The sequence below is a fragment of the Anoplopoma fimbria genome, chromosome 16 (assembly GCF_027596085.1).
Source record: "Anoplopoma fimbria isolate UVic2021 breed Golden Eagle Sablefish chromosome 16, Afim_UVic_2022, whole genome shotgun sequence".
Taxonomy (NCBI): Eukaryota; Metazoa; Chordata; class Actinopteri; order Perciformes; family Anoplopomatidae; genus Anoplopoma; species Anoplopoma fimbria.
Window position 1 is genome coordinate 5,813,206 of NC_072464.1, and position 26,169 is coordinate 5,839,374.

General features: G+C 41.4%; 1 protein-coding gene across 3 annotated transcripts in view; it reads left to right on the forward strand.

The window, feature by feature from the left end:
- Nucleotides 1-4,743: 4,743 nt before the first annotated feature.
- The window catches only part of adarb1b (adenosine deaminase RNA specific B1b), a 116,577-nt gene continuing 95,151 nt past the window's right edge, over nt 4,744-26,169 (forward strand). For all 3 annotated transcript variants that reach the window (XM_054616032.1, XM_054616031.1, XM_054616033.1), the window contains exon 1: nt 4,744-5,017. The gene's annotated coding sequence lies outside the window, so the exon portion shown is untranslated. The remainder of the gene's footprint in view (nt 5,018-26,169) is intronic.

Sequence of the window (26,169 nt, forward strand, 5' to 3'; positions counted from 1 at the left end):
AGGCCCTCCAAAGGCCAGGCAGCTTCTTAGGCTGAGAGGCAGGCTGAGAGGCCGGTTGAGGAACAGGCTGAGACGCCGGCTGAGGAGCAGGCTGAGGAGCAGGCTGAGATGCAGGCTGAGGAGCAGGCTGATGGCTAAGTGGCTGATGGCGAGGTGGCTGATGGGGAGGTAGCTGGAGGCTAGGTGACTGGAGGCTAGGTGACCGGAGGCCAGGTGACTGAGATGCATGTTGGGTAATAGGAGTGTATAAAAATGATTTAGCCCAGTAAGGTAAATAAGTCCTGAGCCATGGCATAGACGAGGCCTCCTTTTGTGCCAAAATCAGTGCAGACTCTTCGTACTCCCTACTAGGAGCTCTCCTCCACTCCCCATAAATACACAGAAGGGTATAACACAATTCGTATAATTCATCCTAGAACAGAGCTGCTGGGTCCATATTGGCTGTTGGTTCGTACTGTCAGGTTTTGAGGTAAAGATGCAACAGGAAACACAAGGGAACAGAGCAAGGCTGACAAGACTAATACATTACAGGTGTATACAATCAGGGGCAGGGTAGACAATAGCTGTGTCCCAATCCAGTGGCTGCATCCTTCGGAGGGTGCATTTGTAGACCGATTACGTCACAGCGGCCGCGACGGGGCTGTCCCATTTCGCCGACAAATGCAGCCTACTTTTCCCAGATTTGGAGGATACAACTGATGGATCCTTCACGGCCCAACATATCCCAAGATTCATTGCGTGCCGGTGAAGTTCATTTTTATTTTAATCAAGATGGCGACCAGTGGACCGGCAACGGGAGAAGAAACGGGAGAATTCACATTTAAATGTAAGTACTGGGTTTTTAACTCACTTGAATATCTACCGATACGAATATTTACAAAATAAAAACAAGGGACCTGATCAGATTCACTTATGTTAAAATGATCGGTTAACTTACGTGATGCTATTAACTAACTAGCTAACGTTACCGGGAGCCGCAACGCTATTTATAGCAGCTCGTCTGCCTTCAGGTGTTGACTAATATCTCATCAAGACTGAGATGATTTTTATAGATAAATCATAATTCACATTAGGGTCATAAAAGGTTGTGAACCTGAAAAATCACTTTCAAAGTCCAGAAACCTTACAAACATTGGGATTAACTACACAGCTAAAATTAACTTGGTTATTTTGTTACTTTAGTTTTGTGGTGTGAAGCAAAACTAATCCTACATTTATTTTTGTTTCAGGGAGCAAGGAGCAAACAGCTCAATTTATAAAGCTGAGGGGGGAGAATGATGGCCTCTTCACCGGGGCCAAACATTCGGCCAGCGTAGGTTGGAAGTAAGTCATTAGCCCATTTGAAATGTTTCCATTTGACCGTCTTATACTTAAGGTTACAGTAAAATCAGCTCTCATCCTATATAAAGCCTTTACTAATCACACAACAGTTGTGACTGTCACCTTTTTATCTTATTTATAAGTAAATGATTTCTATGTGAATTTGTGTATATCCTGCTGTGTCAAATGTGTCTTCTAATGTTGCGGTGTGAGTGGTTTCTCAATGTGATTAGGACAATTTTGGAGAAAATGGGCCTGCAGTGGAGGGTGACTCCTTGCAAGGCAAAAAAAAAAAATGGGACAACCTCAAAAAAAGTACAAAGTATGTGCATATGTGTTCATACAACTTAATAAACATGTTTGTTGACATTTGTTCTGCTGCTGTTGTTTTTGATTACTGTCTTGATTTCCTTTGCCTTAGGATTGCAGGTATCCAGGGTCAGGAGAGGGAGAGGGAGTGAGTGGGAAACCCACTGCTGAAACTTGGCCGTGGTTTGTCCTCATGGATGAGGTGTTGGGACAGAGGCCGTCTATTAACCCCCAGTCCTAATTGCCTCCATCCCTGAGGACAAACCAGGGCCAAGTAGAGCAGTGGGTGACCAGGAGGAGGAGGAGGAGGAGGAGGAGGAGGAGGAGGAGGAGGAGGAGGAGGAGGAGGAGGAGGAGGAAGCCAGCCAGGGCCAAGCAGAGGAAAGAGAAAGAAAGAGAGAAAAGATGAGCTGCTTGAGCTTTTAAAAAGAAGACATAATAATAATAATAATAATAATAATAATAATAATAATAATAATAATAATAATAATAATAATAATAATAATGGATTTTATTTATATAGCACACTTTAAAATACAAAGAAATCTCAAGGTGCAGAGGGAGTCAGAGGAGAGAAGAGCAGAGGAGAGCAGGGAGAGGATGGACAGGCTCTTTTCTCTATTGGAGAAAATGGCCGAGAAATAAAAATGTAGAAATAATTGAAATAAAATGTTTTTGTGAAATACATTGTTGATTTTATTTACAAGAACTATTATTATTACGATTATTAATTATGAAACACTATTTATTAAGAAAAAGAACAATAGAAAATGAATTAATTAATTACTGAACATATGATTAAATAACAAATTGAAGAAGACGTAAAAAAATATATAAATACAATGTATCCGGTGGGGGTTTCCCTGGTGGTCTGCTGGACCTGGATGGGGTGCCACAATAAAGACCCTGGTGTTGCTGGACAAGGTAGCATCATCAGGGTGGTCTCCAGAGTTTTAGGGATGCCTCGATCAACTGTTCTCCTTCAACTGGGTTTGCAGGGCTGACTCATCGATGGCTGCCATGTCACTACTCAGTATTCAGAAATAAGGAAGAATAAATTATTATTAATAATTAGGAATCACATCTTTACAATTGATTTACTTGCCTAAATATAATCGTGGTCACCCGGAACCTCCTCCAGGGCAGACACCTGTTAGAAAAATGAATGGTGTAAACACATATAGCTAAACACATCCCAAGTCACTTGAGTGACTTACTCAAAGCAGAATGATGCAGTCTACTGCTTTTTGATGCAAGTTGTTTTCAAAGGAGTCCTCCAAGCTCACCGAAGAGGGACAGAATGACTGGGTCATTATCAATGCAATATTGAAATCTCATGAAACGAGTCCCGATCATAGCAAACATGGAAAGAATAAAAACTTTGTCTTGAAACGGAAAGAACAATTAACCAGACCAGAGATTGCTCTCTTTCAAGAAGAGCTGAATCAATGGAAAGAGGTGCTTGCTCGTTAGATCTCCATAATTCAGTCATTGGCAGAGAGTAACCTTGCTCTAAGAGGATCAGTAGACGTTCTTAACTGCCCAAACAATGTCAATGTTCTGAAAGAGGTTGCACTTCTTGCCAAGTGTGGTCCCCTTTTAAATGAAGGCACAGCACCTCTGGTGAAAATTCCAATACCATCTGAGGGAAAACTATTCAAAATGAACTTATTGCGTGTATTGGGGGGAAATACTACTACTGAAATCGGACAGTCAAAGTATTTTGCAATCATTTTAGACTGCATCCCAGACATCAGCCACCAAGAACAAATGTCAGCTGTTAAAGGGCAATTTTGGGGTTTCCTACCTGCCCCTGACTCCACTGGTCTTGGCTTGTCTACTTTATTGTAGAGTATTAAGCATTGTTTTAAAAGAGCTTTTGTTTGTTCTACAGTGTTCTCTTCATTGTGTACAGTAGTGATTTCTGTTTTATTTAAGTTGTTTTGCACTTGCCATGGGTAGTTATTCATACTGTGTCCAATCACTATGTTGTTTTATAAATAAATAACTCTAGTTTCATTATTTTATAAAATAATGAAACTAGAGTTATTTGTAGAATCTTTCTTCTTTCTGGCAATCAATCTACATCAAGATTAGATGATATATTACTGCAGTTATGGAGCCGCCTAGTGGACAAACACAGTTAATGACATTTTCAATTTTTTGCCACAAACCATTCCGACAAAACAAAGTAGGAGTAAAAAGGCCAGTGCAGTCAGCTTTACTTTGAGTGTTTCATTGAATTGATTTAATTTGCAGTAGAATCATGAGATTATCTTTATACCTGTATAAAAACTCTGTATCAGTATTAAAATCACTGCTTAAAAGGGTGTGAGCAGGGCCCCCAACCATACCCTGCTTAGCCCCAGATGTACAGGGCTGGCACCTGGCACTGGGTGTACTTTAAATTCTGAGAAACTCAAGGTGGGTTCTTTTTGTTGTGAAACTGTTTTTTTAATTGACTGGTAATAACATATAAAATAGATTATTTAATTTGATTCGATTTGAAATTTGACGTAGCCTGTCTTTTTTAAAGAAGAAAACATAAATGACTGTTGTCATTGCATGAAACCAATGTTATGTGGATCTTAACGAATCAAGACACCATTATCTTACCATGGCGTTGCCATCAGTTCTGAAAACAAATTGAAAATCGATTAATCAAATCGAATCAGGACATTTAAAATAAAAAGTCGAATGGAACTGTGGATTTGGTGAATTGTTAAACTCCTTTAAGATAGTTTTGTTTTTTTGTTAATCATCAAACTACATTTGTGTGAGTGGAGTATATAGTGCAATGTTAATGGTTTGTATATGTTATGTCCAACATGGAATTGTTAGTGTGTTAGTGTTCTTATCCATATTATCTCTCAATGTTAGGACTGAAAAAATATGTAATGATACATGAAACATTCTACAATCATCTTACTAGTTTGAAACCGATGTCCCTTGAATCCACATTCTTTATTTTCACTGTATATACATTTGTGCAATTTCCATAGACATTATTTAAGAAGGTAATTTCTTCCACGTGTCTTTTGTTGGTTTTTATTCTTAAAATCCTGAGCGGAAGTACATTTTAACTGGCGGCACCTTGACACCGACGCGATAGAGCGGTCCTTGGCGACTCCACGCCACTCGGCGGCGCTAACGCACCATCTCCTTCACAAGGCGCGAGGAAATATCAAGACGAAGGAGAGCGCCGACAGCAGACTGAACACTGCAGTACATGCGACCGTACAACAGCCCCTCAGCCTCTGTTCATTTTTCCCCCCTCTCCAACGCCAGCGACGACGCGGAGGAAAACAGTCACCTTTTGTTTTGAAGTGAAGTGGCCGAAAGATCCCAACGTATCCGGAAACCTGAACTTTCTGTTGCGACACGAACCGTGAGTATGCTGTTGGCGTGTTATGTTTTTTTTTTTTTTTTTGGGGGGGGGGGGGGTGTAAGCGGAGGCTGAAACAAACAGGGGTTGCTAATATGATTTGGGTTCCGGTTGTGTTTATGTAATATGATGCTGGTAATCCTCTTGAACGGCGCGGACGTGGTTACCCACCGGTCAAAATGTCAACAGCGGTTCACCATAATATGTACTTCTACCGCTGCGCGCATTGCAAAACCACCTTGTGTGTGTGTGTGTGTGTGTGTGTGTGTGTGTGTGTGTGCGTGCGTGTGTGTGTGTGTGTGCGTGCGTGCGTGCGTGTGCGGCTGCAAGAGTGGGATTTATGGCTGTCATCTTACCTCAGCGTTGCCCTGCCAGTGGTGCCTGTGAAGGTCCACCCGGAGGACCGCATCATGTCGCTGCGATGCACAGGGATACAGTGGTGTGGATGCTATGCTAGCTGCTGCAACACATTGAAGTGTTATGCAGGTGTGCGTTGCAGCGGTCGGATCCGCTCGCACGTTTGCACTGGAGCACTGTTGAACGGCGGGTGGGTTACACAGATTGGACAATGTGGGCTGACGTACATGTATAAACACAGTGCAGTGCAGAACCTGCATGGTGTTTTGGAAGTGCCCCCCCCTGTTGCTTTTACTAAAAGGGATTATCAAGGACAATCAAAGATGAAGTATGATTATTATCATAACTGTGCATAGCTTCTCTGCAAGTAATGAACCCAGAGAGTGGAGTTTCCCCCACAATGCACCTTAATCTTCGGATGTTCTGTCAGTATTGCATGTCTGCATCATGTGGGAGAGTGGCGAGAGTAACCTGGCCACCACCAGCCTGCTGTTTTTGGCTTATTTATCTGAAAACAGTTTGGCATGAAAGCATGGTGGAGACAGCAAGCTAGCAAGCTAAATACCCCCCTAAATGAGTGGAAATGAAAACTTTGCTGATGTTCAACCGGCTCTGTCATGTGCAGGACATGCAGATGAATGACGCATTGGTAAAAGGTCTGTTCGTTCTGCACACGCTGCCACCTCTGCAGAGACACGGAGCCGGTTGAACAGGCAAAGATCCCCCTCGCTTTTTCCAGCGTGGCATGAAAGCATGGTGGAATTGGCATGCTAGCTAGCTAAGGAGCCATCTGTCCATCTCTGTTTCACAAGCCGGGATTGGCACTACGTTTGAGACTCCGCCTCGCCCTGATTGGTTGTTTTCATGCAGGTTATTTGCGTTTTATTAAAGTTACCTATTGCGTCTTTTAAACATGTAGGATTAAACAACTTGGCACCCTCCGATGCTGAGAAATGATGCCGACATGGAAAGGCCAAAAAACATCAAACACAAAAAAAACCATATTAAAATGTCAAACATTCCAGCAGAATTAAACATGCTTACAGCCTGGTACGAAATACCGTTTTGGTATCTATAGCTGAAATCCATGTTTTCCATTTTTCAGCAATTAGGTGGTGCACACTTTTGTTAAGGACACTGGTCAGAAACCTCCTCATTGTCAGTATGACTAGGAAAGCCATACATAATATGTTTGACTGAGGCCAGCCTCAGTCAAACTTATTTTAGAGGTCACAGCAGTTCCCTTTATGCATCGACTTCAAGTTTAAGCAAAAATGGTCTCATCTAGTGATACTAATTTAGTTTTATCCCTCAAACCAATATCCCGCCGACAGACACATGTTCCCAGTAAATCTCCTAGTTTAACTTCTAGTTGTCAGCTGTTTGTCTGCCTGGCATACTCTGTCAGAGTTTGCTGCCAGTGTATTGCAAGCCTGCCTTAAGGTTAGCATTGTGCTGTCAACTTTAGTGATGTGATGAGCTGATGGTTTACAAAGACTGTTGGAGCAGTTGAAACTACAAAAACACACAAGTGTACGGTGGAGTTACAGAGTGATTCTTCTTTTAGCATATAAACAATCTTTGGCTGATTACAGAAGGTGGATGGGGAAAAAGGGGAAACTTAATGCTTGTTGTACAGGCGTTTTGATAAGTTAATCGTCTCACCTTTTACTTGCAAAGGGTTTAATGCACGGTATCTGTCTTTCAAGCTCACGCTGTAGAGCTCTGTGTTTTAAATTTTTGTCTTACTTATTGGCTGACACGATATATCTGAAAAAAGTGAATATAAAGCGATTTGAAGATCTCGCTCTGGCTGGAACAAAAGCTGCAACATTCTGAGATAAAGCGCTCAAAAGGTTATAACATTCCTCTCTGTGATGGTCTGACAAAAGCACCTGCACCTCTGGCGTTACACTGGGATACTGTAGGCTGCTAGCGCTGATAAATTCAAAGGCACAAAACAGTCAGACGGCAGATATAAAACTTGAAATCTCCTTGTTTTCCTTTTTGTTAAAAAGTGATCATTCTTGAACGTTATTGTGGCGGTAACAATTTCAACCTATTATGGTCAAGAACAATGAATGAAGTAATAGCAATAAAATGTAACCACTAACTGCTGTTAAATGAGAATGGTGAAGAGTATGTTTCTTTACCCCAACAGGCTTTTAGGCTTTCACATATTATAAAAGTCTCAATGATTATTCTTCAAACTGCTGGCAAGATACAGTTCATTTCCAACACCCTAGTGTTTCTTCAAGAGTGGTATGGGTGCACAGGTGGGAACTTTGGGTTTTTAATTTAGGGAACCCTGGAACCTGAAGGGTTAAAATTAGAGGTCAACCGATAGTGAATTCTTAAAGGACGATATATTAACGATTGTATCTGGAAAAAGCTGATACATATCAAGAGCTGATAGTGTTGCGTTACAGATTAGAAAGAAAACTATTTTCAGGTGAAATAAAACTGTAAAATCAACTGTTCCCCAGAACCGTCAGGTTTTAGCTCGACTTTTTCTAACTTTGTTTGTTCGGTTTTTGTGTAGAATTAGTCTCTAAAGAAAATATCTCCTCGAACAAAATATTTAATATCTAAAACAAAAGTCTTTCATGCATTTGTGGCTGGAGTGCCAGCGCTCCCCCACCCTCCTGGTCTTGAAGTTTGAGTGCCATTTCATGGGGCATTTACAAGTTGTTTAGATCATTATCAGGAGTTATTCACACGGGTATTTTCCCAGTTCCACTAAGAACGAAAGTTTGTAAAACCTCCTATCTGATTAATCTGTCAAATATTAGTTACAAAGCCTCGCTATTGCCTTTGCTTGTTTCTCTCATCACGCTAACTAATTATTGTAACTAACCAGTATGTGAGTTATTAACCAGCTGGACTTTAATCTAACCTCCCACAGGTCCACATGGTGATGTTGCTGTCATGTTTCATAGTCACATTAGTCAGAGAAAAGCCAGGAAATAGTTCCGTGCTTACACTGCACCTGACCATGAACTGCACAGTTGTTTTGTTTGAGTGTGGGATTTGTTTGGTGTCATCACTTCCTTGAAGAAAGGCTGTTTGAAGTAATGAGTGAGTAAAACATGACCGTATCGTAGTTTGCCCTCGAGCCCAGTGGTGTTTCCTCCCTCCTCAGTCAGCGACGAGTCAACAGAGACTCACATTTTCCTCTTTTTTTTTTTATTTAAGCAATGCAGTATAGCAGGATTATTTCTTACAGAAAAGCAACCCAAAGGAGAAGCATTTAGCCGACGAACCCTTGCCTGTTGTTTAAAGAAATAATGCGGAGTGATTGAATCCAAACGCAGCCGTGCAGGAAAAGCAATTTTGCTGATTTGCTGAGTTAACGGGACTAATTGAGGTTTTGCAAAATACAGTTGCGAGGAGTCAGCTAAAACTAAACACTGTCGGGGGCACCCTTAGCAAAAACTGATCAAAACCAAGTCGAAGGTGCTGGCTACACCAGACCTTACTGTGTATATTTCATAAAAAAAAAAACAAAAAAAACGGCTGCAGAACTCCACTTGCTGAGGTGACAATTTCAAAGACGGGAAAAACAGCTCAGACCAGGCACTGGGTGTAGCGTTCCAAAAGGACCGTGTGGCCGTGTGTATGTGAGCAAAGTTCACCCCGGCTCTGCATCGTGCCTTCCCAGGAAAGCTGTATGCGGCCGAGGTGCTGCTCTGGCTCCGTGTCCGTGGAGAGGCTGCTTCCGCTGCTACTCGTGCTGATAAATTGTCGCTGGCTGTCAGACGACTCCCCTTTTTAGTGCTCCTGTAACGCATGACTGGAGGCAACAAAAATGGTAGCCATCACCTTCGCGCAGCTCCTTCCGCGGACTTGCCAGCGCCCTCCCATCAATCCATACGTTCCCTTCCCCCGAGGACATTGTTGTTTGAGCCCTGATGAATACATCATCGGGGTACACAAAGTGGGGATAAGGCGCTATAAAGAGTCAATACGTTTCCTCATGATCTGCAGGCTGATGGATGCTGATGAGCAAAAAATCAGTATCAGTTGTTGGTTTGAAAAGCTGCTTTATACTCTAATGCAAGCATTTAAGCTCACCTTCAGCAAATTCAGGCCTACATTAAACATAATTTATGACCTAAACACGACCTCTAACATTCATATTCAACCTTCCCAGAAAGGGCATGTTTTGTTTGTCAGTTTGTGTAACTTTGCTTTTCCCTATGCACACTGTCAGGAATTCTGTTTTGTGCCGGACCAAATTAATATCTGCCAAGCACCACATTCGGGCAAATAGTCCCCTTGGCGAGTGGAGCACTTGCTAGACTGGCCGAAACTTGTTTGCAAACAAAATATTTAGCTAGCACGAAATTAATTCGCTCTAGCTGCCTCCACTTCTGGGTGCCTTTACTGAATGTATTTGCGTTCCCCCACAGTGCTGCAAAAACAAATCCATAAAGAGTTATCTAAAGGTTGGCAGGACCAGGTTAAGCAAAGTTGACTGCAGATCCCTTATAAAAGGTGTCATGAACTGTTCCCGGAACAGTGATGTGGATGAAAACAAACCGCCCGTCTGCAGGGGTGCATGTTTTTTTCCCGATGAGGCTAACAATGTTTCAATTACAAGCAGCAGTCCCGCTTTTCATTCAACAGCACTTTTGAATTGTGCTAAAAGAAAACATTTCTTAAGGGAAGTCAAATTAACTAAGCTCTCTTGATTTCCCTTGCTCCCGTTATCAGTGGCCACTCGCGTGCCATTTCCTCACTTACAACTAATCATGCTTTGTCCTGTGTGCTTTTCCTGAAACACGCATCCTGTTTTCTTCTCTCTCACTTAGTTATCAGAAGATCTGCGTAAACAGCGGCAAGCATTTCATGGCATCGCATCAACCATTCAGTCGTGTGTGTGTGTGTGTGTGTGTGTGTGTGTGTGTGTGTGTGTGTGTGTGTGTGTGTGTGTGTGTGTGTGTGTGTGTGTGTGTGTGTGTGTGTGTGTGTGTGTGTGTGTGTGTGTGTGTGTGTGTGTGTGTGTGTGTGTGTGTGTGTGTGTGTGTCCGTGTCCGACAGCTGGCCCTCCATCTTCCTTTCTCGTCTTTTCTGAATTTCCCAATGAAGAAAGTTTTAAGAGAGCAGGATACACATGAGCACTGCATTACCTCCATGTGAATAAGGCAGTCTCAGTTTAGAGCTTCAAAAACGCCTTTAGCTCCAAAGGACAGGCATGCCAGCAAGTGTTTATTTGAAGAGGTCCCAGTTCTTGTGAGAAAATATGTTTTCTCTGATGTGGAGGAGACACAGAGGAGTCAAAGGCCGTGGTTACTCTTGTCTTCTGTCATCCCAATCACGCCAGGACACATTAACCGTCAAGTCCTTGCTGGTGTTTGGATCCTAAAGCTAGACCACATGCTGCAGTGGTCTCCCTTGCATTGAGTTTAGATCAGAATTCAGGTTTTTACAGCACCTGGACAATATGTCACAATATGTCACACACACACACACACACACACACACACACACACACACACACAGGAGTTCCTCTACAGGGACGAGAGGACGGAAAGCAGGCCTGGATCACAGCTGAGACCCGGTGCCTGACTCGTGCTGTTGAGTTGCTGCTTATGAAAACCCAGCGTTTCCTGATTTTGCTTCTTCAGAATAAAGCTTTAAAATTAGAATATTAAAAATGGCTTTTATTGTGAAGAATTGATAGAAAATGTGTTTATCACTGAATAAGCGGAGCTTTGTTAGTGGCTATTCTTCACATCACTTACTGTAATGCAACCTTTAAAACCAGGAAAAGGCAAACGCAGATGAGTTCCAATCTGGCGCATCCAATAACAAAAGTGCCATTGAAAAGACAAATCCCCAGTTTTAACTGTTTTTTTTATATATAAAACCTTAATCTGGAAGTAAAAATGTAAGTAAATAAAATAAGTGTAATTGGTTAAGGTTAAACCAAGACAAAGATGGTCTTTTGTTATCAGTGCACCAATCAGAATGTAGAACCAGTCCTGTTTTTTTAAGATAAGATGAGTTTTAAATGATTATTGATTAAAACCAAAATATGTTTTTTTTTTGATTGTTGTTGAAAAGGACCGAACCATAATGTGGTCAGACCAACTGTGGAGTTATTTCAAATCTGTTGTTTCGTTGCCAGCATTTGTGTGCCCTGCACTTCTGCAATGAAATAGGGCAGAAGATAAACACAAAATACCTTTCCTTTGATCACACTCTTTTATGTGAATTCTGAAGTAAAAGCCCTGTGTTTGTGTGCGGGTGATGGAGAGGCTTTGTAAAGCGCTTTGTTCTACACGGTCTGTGTACCATCTTTTCACACCTCCTGTGTGAGCAGCGCTTGTGCGTCGCTGAACCTCTTGCTTTTTTTTCGGAGCCCGTGTTAACAGGTCAGAGCAGCCACACAGCCCGCATGAGCAGTGTGGCTCAGCTGTGTGTCATCTATCTATCTATCTATCTATCTATCTATCTATCTATCTATCTATCTATCTATCCTATCTATCTATCTATCTATCTATCTATCTATCTATCTATCTATCTATCTATCTATCTATCTATCTATCTATCTATCGTCTAAAATAAATATAAATACAATAATTTAAATGAAATGAAACAGTCATTAATTGATAGCTGCTCCTGCAGGCAGAGTGGCCTGGGCGTTACAATTCTGTTGTTGCCCACAGTTCAAATTAAAACAGACATTAAACTTAATTTAACAGGAGTGGGCCGTTTCAATCAGTCTGTGTAAAACAAACTCATTGATAATGTTTGCTCAAAGATTTTGTTACTTACTTCAAGCTAAAGAACATTGTCAAAGCCTTTGAGAGGCATGCACAGGCATGAACAGGGTCTACGTTTATATACATATCAGTCTATGTATGTTAGAATCAAAGCCGTGTACTAAATATGCACATTATCATTTTATACTATACCAAGCGTGTTAGGCAGCCATGGTTGCCCTTTACTAATTTGAATAAAACTGTTCCACTTAACCACTGGAAAGTAAAGGGTCAAGGGTATGCATTTATCTATGGTGTATTGCACAGATATAATGATGGTTTGAACAAAGTAGCTTGTGGAGATTGTGTTTGACCATCCAATAGAGCAGAAATGTATGATGTATTTTGTCCTTATATACGCTTACACTTTTCCTGCTGCTCCTAAAAACCTTTTCAGAAGCCATTTTATTTTATAAGTTTATTCTGAGAAAAGGGTGAAGTCGGGCAATACCTGCTGAGAATTTTGGCATTTTGTAGCAAGCCCCATTTCCTACTGTTGTGCTGTTTGTCGGCACAAAGTGTACTAAAGCAACTCCTTTTTTCTTCTGTGTTCCCCTAGAACTGCAAGGCATGCCATGTTAAGTGCACTTTGCTATTCAGACCAACAAAAAAACAAAACAAAACAAACTCAGAAGTCCAAGTAGAGAGGTATTTATATCAGATTGTCTAATTGAGTGATAAACATGATTCAGTGTAGGACAAAAGGCTGTAACTTTGGATGATGGAGCGAGGATTGTGCAAAGTAGATTTTTATTTTATTTTTTGCATATAAAGCAGCGTGACCCAGGCTTGCGTGGCTAAGACATTCTGGACTTCCCTGAGGGGGGGGGCACATCAATGCCGCCCCATTACCCCGTCACCAAATTGTGAGCAAATTGTTGCCATTATTCATGCAGTGTACATTGAGATTGCGACACACTCCTGAATACATAATGTATCACTCTTTACAATAACAGTCTTTAGTTTCTATTCATTTTTTCTTTTAGTAAATTTTGTTATCTCTTTTCACTTTTACTAAAGACGTGTGTTCTCAGAGGAAACAGGAGGAGGGGCTAATGCATATGCCAGACCAGGTTAGCATCAGAGCGTGAATGTAACGGTTCAGTCAATGCTGTAAACACACACTCAAGTATTAACAGTCCAAAGGGCGGGACAAGGCCCCCATGAAACCTCAAAGACTAGGCCTAGTCACAGTTGATTGGACAACTCATCGACAGAAATGCTATGCTTTGCTGCTGGTTATTGACATTTTAATTTTGTTTTCATAAAGGTCATATTTCCCTCTATCTGTTTTTAGATTGCTGTGAAAACATCTTCAAACAACTGTATTTTGTTAAGTTTCTCACCAAAACCTCAATTTTAACGATTGCATTTGAACACATCTTGATGACGTTATAATTTACCTTTGCTTATACTCTATTTACTGACATGGAGCTTGAACGCACCATAATGCAAACGAATGGAACCTCCATACGTTAGCCATAAACTCTCTAATTTAGCAAAGCAGGACTGTGCTGCCCACCAGCTGCTAACAGCTAACGTAAACGAGCTGTCAACAGAGATTTATTGTTAACAGTGTAGCATTAATCACAGGTGTGTTGTACTAGTTTTCACCTGTGCAGTACCCATCAGGCAGGATGCACGGATTGGGTAGCGTTGTGTTGTTGTTCCTTTTTTAGCGAAAATGTGCTGAAATATTGGCCGTTTCTCAATACCAAGTATGGTCAAGTGTGGACTTGCAAACTTGCAAGTTCAGACTTGGATAGTTCGACTCGGGAGTACAAACTCCCGAGGATGGGAGGACGCAGTACGGTCATTTTGCAATTGGAACAGCAGCGAACTTGATGACGTCACCAACTCAGCTCGTCGGTCCCGCCTACTCCGGTTATCTTCAGTCATATATATTGACAATAAAACGAAATATGATATAAAACACAACCCTGCCTTTTTTCGTTTTCATTTAGAAAATATTAAAATATTAATATGTATATATTTTGTGTTACATCTGCAACCACAACCACAGAGACACCGGAGCCAGCGGCACATCTGGAGAGGCCTTGCCGAGATAAGGCTGCTGTCAGCGGGCTGCATGAGCATCACCGCCCGGTCTCCTCTCTGGACCTCTCATATCTCCGACAAACGTCGGCGCTGTTTTCAACAATCTTGATAAATTGACCGCATATTTTAAGTCTTAACAACTACATTCTCGCTTAAAAAAATCTTAAAACTAAATTCCGTTACACAACAACAGCAGTATTTAGACAATGATAACTGACATTGTCGTCTCTTGTTTGCTGGTGAAATGCATTCTGGGATACTTGGCTGTCCAAAGTCCACACAAGTCTCCTCCGATGCATCCCGATATAATGGGCGGAGCAAGAACACTTCCGGGTATTTGGACCGTACTTGGCTGAATGCGAACTTGTGTATTGGAACAGTACTTGGGCCGCGCTAGATGACGTTTCACAAGTTCAGGAGGACACAAGTACAGAGAAGTTCACTTATTGAGAAACGGCCATTATATGATAACGTGACATCAGATCGGTGCATAGACTCTAGTACCGGCGAATACCCAACTAAGCATTTTAGGTTATATCTCAGGCATTTCTGATATTGGTATTGATATCGGAACAATTTCATACAAAAGTATTGCAATTGAAAATTGACTGCTAAACATAAATCATAGATAGATAGATATATACTATTGGTACATTTTCAAAATACAAATTTGTGTTATTTTGACTTTACATACAAAATAACAGCTTGAGTTATGCTGATATTGTTTTGGACGACTGTTTAGCTCTTTCATAGCACACATAGCATGTACCAGACCAGCCTTGTTCCCCTCTCTAGAAGTACTTTATTTTGCATCCACCCATCCATTAACTATTAAAATTGAAATAAAATGTTTGGAAAGCATGCACACAGTACATTCCAGTCAAGCTGCGGGAAGTTACCGCTGCCCTTCATCTCTCAGACCTACTTGTACGTATAAGACAGAAGTGTACCTGTCATTGCTTTTACATGAGCCTGCAGTAGAGCTCTGGCATCCTTTATGGAATGCCACATTGCTGTGGAGTGTGGATATAGGATTCTGCCACGATGCCCAGTATAGCCACAGTGTGCTTTTCCAACACTATCTCAGGCAGGCTTTGTGAACATATGCACAGGAACAGACAGCCGCACAAAGGTTCAAGTGTGTGTGTATCACCCCCGAAAACATGGATTGTGTCAGGATGTGGCTGTACATGTATTTGCAGCGGATTAGGCTAAACCCATCAATAATGCAGGCCACATGGAGTAGCTGTGGAAACAGTCTTTTCTTGTTTTATAAGTGCTACTCTGCTCCAAGGCCCTATTATTTTACAGTAAATCCTCTGCCCGCTAATAATACTGGGCGATAATTCAATATGATTTATTGTCTTTCAATGTAACCGCATCGCAACAAATTCATGTATCGAGTTATCATGATACACAGTTACGTTGTCTAAATTGATAACAACAAGCATAAACTAACTCAAACTTCTCAGAAAGTCCAATCTAACTCACTTAAATTCAACCATTTCCCTAATCTGATAACTATTTGTGTGCATAATTCTTAATTTAAGTAACCTGGCCAGAGTAGGGGACACTTCTGCCTGGCCCTGAGCTCTCTACTTCCCGCTGGAGCCTCCGACTGCAGGTAGAAGGTCCGTCCGCGGAGGGCTGGTAACTGCTGGAGGCCCAGCTGGATTCTGGACTGAAGGAGTTTCTGGTGAACCTGCATGACATCATCTGATTTGGCGAGAAATCCAACCCTGTGGCACTGATGACAAGCAAAACAATAACTCTATAGAAATACATAATCTTCTCTCTGATGGTCTTGTTTAATACCCTCGAACAACGTATAGTTCTTCAAACTTTTGAATGTCTGAAGAGATTCTGCAGCTGGGTATATGAAAGACAACCCCCCCCCCCCGCTTGCCTGCCCTTTTCATATTCATCAACCTTCTCCGTTTCCTTCTCGTCCTCCCTGTTCTATGTCGCTCTGCACGGAGCCCTTGGTGATATGGCTATATATAGAAGGGAAAGGAGGAGCGAGAGTAAGAAAAATAGAGTGCCTCTTAGTGCGCCGTCCTGGGCAAGCTCGCTTCCACACTCCCATTTGAAAGGGTTAATGATGCTCAGATTTGGCCAGTAGATTGCATTTGTCTGTGCTGGAGTGACTCAGGGCACAGAGGTCGAGCCCCGGCAGTCTGAGATAGACTTCCTCAATTAGCCACAATACCTTCTGGCTAAATGCCCTTTGTGAAAGAACAGCCTTTCCACCCCCCAATTTCCTTTTTATTATTATGGCTATGATGTTTCAGAATTGAGCTAAACCTGTTTTGTTATAGACTGGATTATTGGTATTGATAAGCTAAGTGTTTTATGGTATTTCTTGGTCTCTGTTGGGGCTAGTAGACGACTCCCTCAAGGCCAATTTAAAGTCCCTGAACACCACAAGTAAAGTACACATCACACTCATTTGGGAGCCTAAATTTGTTCAGATCTACTGCTAAGAACTGCTTGAGAACTGGGCTTTTATAACGTCAAACCCACAAACAAGGGATGCACTGATCTAACTCTTTCAGTCCCGATATCCATAGAGATACCAGGGTATCGGCTGATACCGAGTTCTAAGGCAACGTCAGACTTGACTTAGACATTGCTTTACTACCTTTTGTAAAACTAAAATTTAACAAATAAATGTATAGATACAGATGAACAGATTTGTTGTCTATTATAAAAAATAAAAAAAAGGTGGCAACTTGGTTAAAAAATGGGGAAGGGAGCGTAGCAGGTGCTGCCAGCCCATGGGGGCATATTTGTGTACTCTGCTCACTCAGTGGGAACATTTTAATTTGATCCCTTTGTTTCTATAAAACAGGTCAGGATTTGTTCTGGCCCTGGGCAATTTGTGTCAGTGTGCTCGTACAGAAGCTGCTGCAGTGATGCAGCAGCCACGTGCGTTCACAAACAATCTTAAAAACACACGCGCTGCTTTTAGGAAATTTCTTAAAATGCCCTGTAAAATTGGAATGGTTTGGAGACATTTAAGATCACAGACTATAAGCCAAAAGCAGGAAATGGTGATATCTGTCTCAACTGGAACACTCCAAAAGACATTATGCCATACAAAGTGAATATTGCTGGGCTGGCCATGGTATTAACTAAATATATGTTAATTCATTCCGAAATGACTTTGGACAAGTCTTTTAATTTCTGGAATTCTTCTCAGCATGCAACATGCATTTACGACAGATAGCGACTTTATTGTTCTTTCAGTAGTGGAAAATCCGTGTGTGCCACAGTGGAATGTTCTGTTTTCTGTCTCTACGTGCCTAAAGTTGCAGGTCATTTGCCATGCAAAAACAAATCATAAAAATAGGCCTGCTAGACGTTATTCCTTGAAACCACATTATATACCAATTACAAAAATAAAGAAAACTGAGGTTTGCATTGCATTACTTTCATGCAGGATTCATTACATGGTTTTTGACAGAACTTTAAAGTTATGTTCGGTTGAGTTTTCCTATAAAAAAGATATTTGGAAATGTGGTCGTGCAGACTGTTCCCTATTTCCTCTCTGTCACAGTCACTGTGAGGGGTTTCCCTCTAGTTAATAGACCATAGCGGTGTGTATGGATGCTCTCAGACAATTAGTCTGATAACAACTGATTGTCCAGTCCTAAACTTTTGATGACTGGATGTAATGTCTGTACAATCAGCTGATCCTTTGCTTGTTGCTGATTCATGTTCCAGAGTACTCACAGAACGCTTAGGGAACGTACCAAGGCTTTTTTAGTTTTATCCATATTTTGAAAGTTTTGACAAGCTACTCCAATAGTATATCTCCTCACACTAACAATGACTAATAATATTGGTTAATGCTTATTTTGGGTCTGCTCTTGTTTGGTGTCATTTGTTCAAATATACAGTATACCTTTCTATTTTGGATGTTGAAGGTAATATATTTCTAGCCACATCATTGCAGGTAAACAAATAATGGCTGCACCTAATGATTATTTTTAAATTGATTAATTTAAAGTTGTTGTTTTTTTCATTTGTCGATTAATCTAGCGACTAATTTATCAATTACACATTAACTAATTGAATCACAGTATGTCATAGCAACCCTTTTGCTGAGCTGAATAATCTTTTTTTAATTTTTTTTATTAAGTTCTTGACTTAAAACTTAAAATGATCATTATGAAATGGATTGGTTTCATCGCTGGAGTAATATGCAGTTAAAAAAACAACTGTGTTTTTGCATCAGTGTGGGGGTAATGGAAATAATTAAAACAATTAAAAAGCCTTAGTTAAAGCCATTTGCTCACTCATACATGCCCGTTAAAGGAAACAGCGAGAATATAACGGCTAAATAACAACGTTAGATGACGCACGGTTTAACGGTAAGTTACCATAGGAGCAGTTAGCGCTTTCGGTTCATGGATAGCTGCCCTTGCTGCTGTGATAAGCCATTACCAATTTTTTACAGAGCGCAACATTGTTGGGCCTCTTTCTCAAATACTTCCACACTTTAAAGGATTGTAGGTGAGTCTTTTTTTTTTGCTGCTGCATGCTTTGCCCACTTCTTGTGACGTACTAATGCACCAACAATGTGTTTTTGTAATCGATTACATTCACAAATTGCCCCAGCCTTAAACCAAATGGTGTGTTACCCTGAATTCCCATCTACTCATGATTAAAGAAGAGTTCTCATAAAGTTCTAATTACAGTGTGTTAGACTCCCAATGTGGCCTTGCTGTTGAGTATTTTCTTTGGGTGGGAAAGCTTGCAGTGTTGTCAGTAAAACTCTGGCTCTCTGCCTTTTGACTTCTCATCTGACAAGTGTGCCAATCGTAGGATCACATCAGAGTTTATCACTGGCAGTCAAATGGGCCTCTTTCACTCTCACGGTCCGCTTCATTTTCAGCGTTGGTGCTTCTTCAGCCAAGCTCATAGTCAGAGATAAAATGTTGCTATTATTTGTGAATCACATGAATCATCCGTGTTTTATTTCTCTGTTTGGAGGCTTCTGTAATGTCACTTCGGCTTCTTCCTTCTGTCAGTTTTTCTGCGTGTTTTCCTATGAGACATCCCTCCACGGACACACACACACACACACACACACACACACACACACACACACACACACACACACACACACACACACACACACACACACACACACACACACACACACACACACACACACTCTCTCTCTCACAGAATCACATGCTCCGTGTTATTCCCAGGGTTGAGAATTTTTCTCCCCAGGCTGCGCACCCGCTCACTCAGACCGAGCGGTGATGAAAGATGTGCCTAAATTAGGACGTGCACGTTTTTTAGCACCCCGATTCTTACACTTTTCAAATGTGCACTGCGCGGTGATGAACTTCATTAGCAGATTTTCTTTCTTTAAGAGGCTTACATTTCCATCAACACCTTAAATTGCAGTATGTGATTAAGGCAGCACGCATGTGTGTCCTTTTGTGTGTTCGTTTTTTCACAGTCTCCTGGAGAGTATAAGTGCATATTAAATTAAACGCCCATCCCAGAGGCTAAAAGCAAAGAGTCTGTTTATTGATTGCATGAAGTGGAAGGGGAGACTGATGGTGAGAAATGTTGGCATTCCATCCAACAACAGTTGGATACTCTAGCTTGAATGTAGCTGAATGTGGCTCTTTAAAAAGAAGTTCCAGTAAATTCTCAAACTTGTTTATTTACCTCAATGGCAAAGACAACCAGGCTTTTAGTTGAACTGTATATAAGAGACAGGCTTTATTGCTAATTTCACCTGCTATACAGTTAATGCTAATGTATTTCCGTAACGCTAATTCCATGAGTGTCATGTCTCTCTTATTCTTCTCAGACCAATTCATTCCAGCCCTTTCACTTAAGCTATACACATTTCTCACATTAAAATGATCTAGCCCTCCAGTCGGTAGGCTATTATTGGGAAATATCTACAGGAAGTGTTGGGTTTCATTGAAGGTACCGTAATGTCGATCAAGAAAAACAAAAACAGAAGTTAAAATATTGAAAAGTTAGGTCAATGAAACAACTATTTCTGTTTTAAAGCAAACTGAGGATGGCCTGACTGGGGTTGCACTGATGGAGGTAGTGCTGTGGACCATTATGATGAATTCATCTTGCGAGCCGTTGTTGTTGGCAACCAGCATTTATTTGTTTGTGCTGGCCAGAGATTATTGTAATACCAGCTTTAAATGTAAATTTCACTCTATTTCCCCGCTGCGGGACTAATAAAGGATTATCTTATCTTATCTTATCTTTCACCACTTATGACATACATTTTCAAGTGTCCTTTATTTAAAAGTTAAACATCTTTATGCTGCTATGTGAAAAACAACAATCTCTGTGATCAAAGTATCTCATAACATATCCTTGTTTGTCTGGCATGAATAATATAGTGCAATGCCCAGTGGGCTTAAAACAGTGACCACTGCAGACAAAAGGCATTTACCAGGATGATTGTCTATCAATTAGGTGAAACTATTGAGCTCTGTCATAACCCAACCCGATGACCTAAATAGACCGTTGAGAGTGCTGTCAGGCAGACGGGGTCTAAACAATGACCCACACACACACGCATGCAGAGGAAGTGTCGCGCTGCCTTTAAATGGCAGTGCAACGGCGAGGTCCATTTGGAAGTCTGGGAACAACACTTTCAGTAACACTCTAGTTTGTTTGGGATCCGAAGGGCAGATGGCTGCTTCTCTTCACACTTGGATTTAAATTACATTTTTGGCAGTTTGCTGATCCACTTGTCTCAGTAGTAATATAAACATCTATTTCTTAAGCGAGCAGGGGTCAAAGCCATAGCAGTGAGTTTGCTTTTACAAATAAGCCTCTGTTGCTTAAATGGTTTAAAAAAAAAAAAGAGAAAGGCAGTACAGTTAGGATGCAAAATAAACCGACAACATGGCATGGCATTCTAATGTGACATCCACAAATCATAAACAATGTGCGTCTCAAATGTAGAAATGTTTGCCACATGTTTTTGTGCCTTGCTGTGAGTTTTATATTTCAACTAGAGATGAACCAATATCGAACAGAGGACTGGCCCTGATGTCTTCAACTTATGTTTGATCCATTATTAGATAAATATGGAATTAATTGACAATTGTTTTGTTTTTTTTACCTAAAAATGCCTGAAAATACACTGGCTCGAGTATGTCAAATATGAATATGTGCTGGTTATCTTGGTCTTGGTCTTTGGTATGCTGTAGCTTGTGAACACTCTGTAAAAAGTAGCTCTGGGTATAGTTTTAAAAAAAAAAAAAAAAAAAAAATCTGTCAAAGATACCAGCAATTGATACTTTTTGTTCCCTCGATCTGGAAAAATGTACTATTTGTGTGGCTTTGATCAAAGCTTATCATCACAAGCATTCTTAGATTCAATGTGACGTGTCACACAGCTGTGACACGTCACAGCTGCTACAACCCATACAGCCGTGATATCGTGCCGGCAATCAACAGCTAATTGTTCTATCTGTGCGATTAGCACTATCAATGGCAACGCCGTTGACAGAGCTAACAGTTTTAACCTGGATGGGAACTGGATGGTGGGCCTTCTACAATGCGATCCCACCACCCTGGGTCGGGAGACGGGCGTTATCAGCAGAAACCTCTCCACAGCTGTGCAGTGTGGTGGCAGTTAGCTAGCCATTGGGGATCACACATACAGCTTCCATTCGCATGATGGGTATCAAACGAAGTACTCTATTGGCATCAGTATCGCCTAATCTCTGACCTGATGACACGACTACAGTCGGCGCATTAAAAAAAAAAACGACCTTTTAATATTCATCAAAAGCAGCGTGGCACATGTACACCTGCTGCCCACGTTCACCAGCCCAGATATGAAAGAAGGCGTTTGTGTCCCACAGAGGGGCTTTGCATTCTCACGGTTCGCTACAGGCTTCAGAATAAGACAGTGGCAGACTCCAGTGGAATGCGTCAGCGGGCAAACAGGCAGCGCTAGTGTTTTTTTGGAAGGAAGATGTAGCAGTCCTATTACTCACCTCTGTAGCAGTGATAGTGCTGTGCTGTGCCTCCCAGGGGTTCCGTCCAATCATTGGCGCACACTTCATTAGTGTGTGTGTGTGTGTGTGTGTGTGTGTGTGTGTGTGTGTGTGTGTGTGTGTGTGTGTGTGTGTGTGTGTGTGTGTGTGTGTGTGTGTGTGTGTGTGTGTGTGTGTGTGTGTGTGTGTGTGTGTGTGTGTGTGTGTGTGTGTGTGTGTTCTTGCTGCAGAGCCCTCCGCTCTTAACTTGTGTACTGCACAGGGATTTGCTGTCTGTATTTACAGTAGGGTTTGTTCTGTTTTGAGCTGCATTTTTGTTCTTATCGACCTCAACAAAAACAATAAAGGCTCCTGTGTTTTTTTCAGATAAATAGCCGCGTTTTCTAAGGGTCATATCTGCATGTCAGGCTTCCTCTCTCGCCTCTCCTCTCTCCACCATCAAGATGCCGCTGCAGCTTTTTCGTGCTGCATTTGCCACAGATTATTTATTTTTTTATTTTATGACCCTGGTGGACAATGCAGGTTTTCCCCCTAATCATTTGAACAAGATCTGGGCACAAGGCGGTGAGGAGGCGGAGGAAGACGTGCGTCCTGGAGGGCGGTCGGGCCGTAATCGAACCGTAAATAAGACGTGGCTCAGAGGATGTGGGATGCTTGTGCAAGCAAGCGTGGATCTGTGTGTGTGCGTATGTGTGTGGGGGTAGAGAGGCCATTTCAATAGAGTGCGCAGCAGGGCAGGGGGGAGGGGAAGAGGTGGAATCTGCCATATGGATGAGAGAGAAAGACAAAGGGAGATATGGAAGGGAGGAAGGAGAAGAGGGGGTGACTCGGCGTCCCACGTCAACTCACTTAACGCTCCCTGCTGGCCCCGGGGATGCTGACAGCACAGTTCTGTTGATTCATCCCCCCCCCCCCCCCCCCACCAGTTCCCCGTCTTTTGTCAGTCTCCATTCCCGTTGCCCTCGTGTCGCTCTACTCGTGATCCTCCCCGATCTTCCTCCTCGTCCTCCAGTGTGACCTTGCTAGTGTGGAGTCGTTCCCCTGTCATATTGTCAGGTCTGCTGATGCATATGCCCAATGCCAGAGAGTGTCTGTGTCCTCAGAGTTAAATCTTTCCCACTGGGTATATGAGGTGAAGGGGAAAGTCGGTGTGCCACAGGGATGGGTTACAAAAAAGCTGATGGATGGATGGATGGATGGATGGATGAGATTGCTCCAAGTATGAAATGTTCTTTCTTGCAGGCAGTGCTCCCTCATTTAACACAGGAACTGTCTGGATTATACTCACAAACTGCCACTGACCCTCACATACAATGAATATGTTTCCTGCAGGACAAAAGTGTGGCATACAGGCTGATGAAATTGTTTCTCCACACTTGATTTCAGTTTAGCATCCGTGCTAGCGGCACTTGCACTTTTGTTTTGTTTGCAAATGACAGGAGCCGGTTGCATCAGCTCCAGCTCTTAGCCTAGTTGGGGCCCAAGTGTTTATAAGGTGGAGATTAACACATAACTAAATGTAAGTGTTGCAAAAAACTAAACTGAAGCTAGCTAATATATAGCCTGGATATAGTAAAGAGAAAAATAAGTGTAAAAATATTTTTGGTTCATTATAAAACTGAGGCATGAAAAATAGACTTTGGCGGGCCGAAGTCTAACACAGTCTAGGTAATTAATGGGAAACACTAATAGATACAACAAACGAATACATTTGAAATCTTTATCTTTTCATAATTGCTTGTCTAATTTCTAATATTTTGGAACCTCATGAAACTTAGCTTAGCTCGCGCTGCAGCTGGATTTTCGTGATGTCACACAACATCACCGGAGAATCGCGGAATCACAAATCACACAAAAATACACCTTGTCACACGTTTCTGCCCGGCAAGCCAGTGCACGGACCAATCGGCGTCCTGTGAGGAGCTGCTTCTAACTACTTCTAACTACTTGCATGGTTTACCACATGGTGAGGTGACTGTCTTCTCAAATTTACAATGGCGGCTATCTAAGAGGTTAGCGCAGATGCTACAGTAGCATCAGTTATACATCAGAACTGAGGAGTATTTCTTTAGCGAAAGAAGAGCAAAGAACAGCACTGCAGGCTTTTTCTCGATGGAATTGCTCTTCTCCCGACTGGCTTCGTCAATAGTTTGATTGACAGATGGTCAATGTCTTGATCGGGAGCAAAAAAACTCAAGCCAAAACAAACAAAACATGTGAAATTAGGGAGCAGATTGGCCCCATACATACCAGAAATAACATAATACCTACTAAAAAAATTTATATTTTTTGCTTAGGCAAGTCGGGCAGCATGTGAGCGGCATCTATTATTCAAACAGATACAAAGGCAGGCTTCAGAATAAGTGAACCTATAACAATACGCAAAGAGTGGCTGTTTAGCTCAACCTTGTTCTAAGCCTTTTTTTTTATTGGCTAATTACGAGGAAATAAAGTGACTGTTGTGTGAAACAACTGAAGCTGTCGTGCAAATGTCCAACCATGCCTGCATGCATGGAGACAAAGATTTTGACCCCTATGGCAGTTTTCATGTTCAATTTTCTACAGTGTGAAAAAACAGCAGAGGCAGTGCCTTCAGGCTTTTATTTGAAGCCTCCTCCTCTAAGGACTGTGCAACATGAAATGCCCAGGTTGAGTCTGCAGTTCACCAGCTTTACTGCTATTATACCTTGGTAATTGGGCTCTCAGGTTCATTTGAGTGCAGTTCTATTTCATTTAATAGATGTGTGAGAAGGAGAAGCAAAACAAGAAGCAGACCTATTGCATTCTGGAGGGCTCCAGACAATTGGATTCAGTCAGCATTACCAAAGGCAACTTGCGTAATTGAAGCATTCAGGTAGTAAAATAATGGGTCGGGATAGTGTCTTTTTTTTTTTAACATTTGGAAAGGCTGAGAACACATTTAAGAAACTAGACTACCATCTGTAGATAAAGACTAGCTATAACCTTTTACCGCTATGTTGTAGAGTTTTTTTAATCAAAGTCTTTGTTCAGTGTAATAAATGCAGAGCTTCCCAAATAATTTCAGGTTGGAGCAATCTGTGCCATGAAGTGCCAAAGAGATAGTATAACATTCGTCTTACACTGTTTATTTATACTGAAACTATCTATTAGGAGATACCAGCAGAGGGAAATCCCCTTTCAAGGTTATAAAAGAGCTTTTGATCCAGGTTCCAGTTGTAGATCGATGATGGCGTTCAAAGACAGACCACTCCCTCGCCAACGTAATTTAAAGGCACGCTTCTATTTCCGTTGGAAACCTCTAACTTTAATTTTAGTTTTCCTTCCCATGTTGTTATTTTGTTGTACAGATTGTAGATCAAGACAGATGATCCATTAGGTCAAGGTGACACTATGTTTGTGTCACCTTGGTGTTTTATTACTGGGTCATCCAACCAATTGCCACTCTGGGTCAGTTAATCCAGAGGTCAACCACCCTTTCCTAGCCCCCACCCCCCACAAACGGCGTAAGCATTTCTCTTTTGAAGCCTTTTGCCAAACATAATGTGCATCTCCAAGCTAGAACACGGCGCACATAAATCATAAATCATGCATGCTTTGGTTTAGTGTATTTTCCCCTTCACTTATAAACACAAAATCGTTGTCTTTCCAGACGAAACCAGGATTACGATTTAATTTATAAGAAAGTCAAACTAAACAGTAACTACATTTATGTTTGTACTTTTTAAGTAATCTTAGTTTAATTAATAAAAGCCAATAAAACTGCGGAGGTCAGTAAGCAGGCAGACGCGTATCTTTAACAAGTCAGCAAATATTCACAATATCAGGCATGTTTATATTTATATATATATATATATATATATAACATGCCTGATATTGTGACATCAGTGTGCTTCAATGGGATCAGACAAACCCTAGGAAAACATATCTGACAGGACCTTGTGAATAAATATATATATATATATATATATATATATAT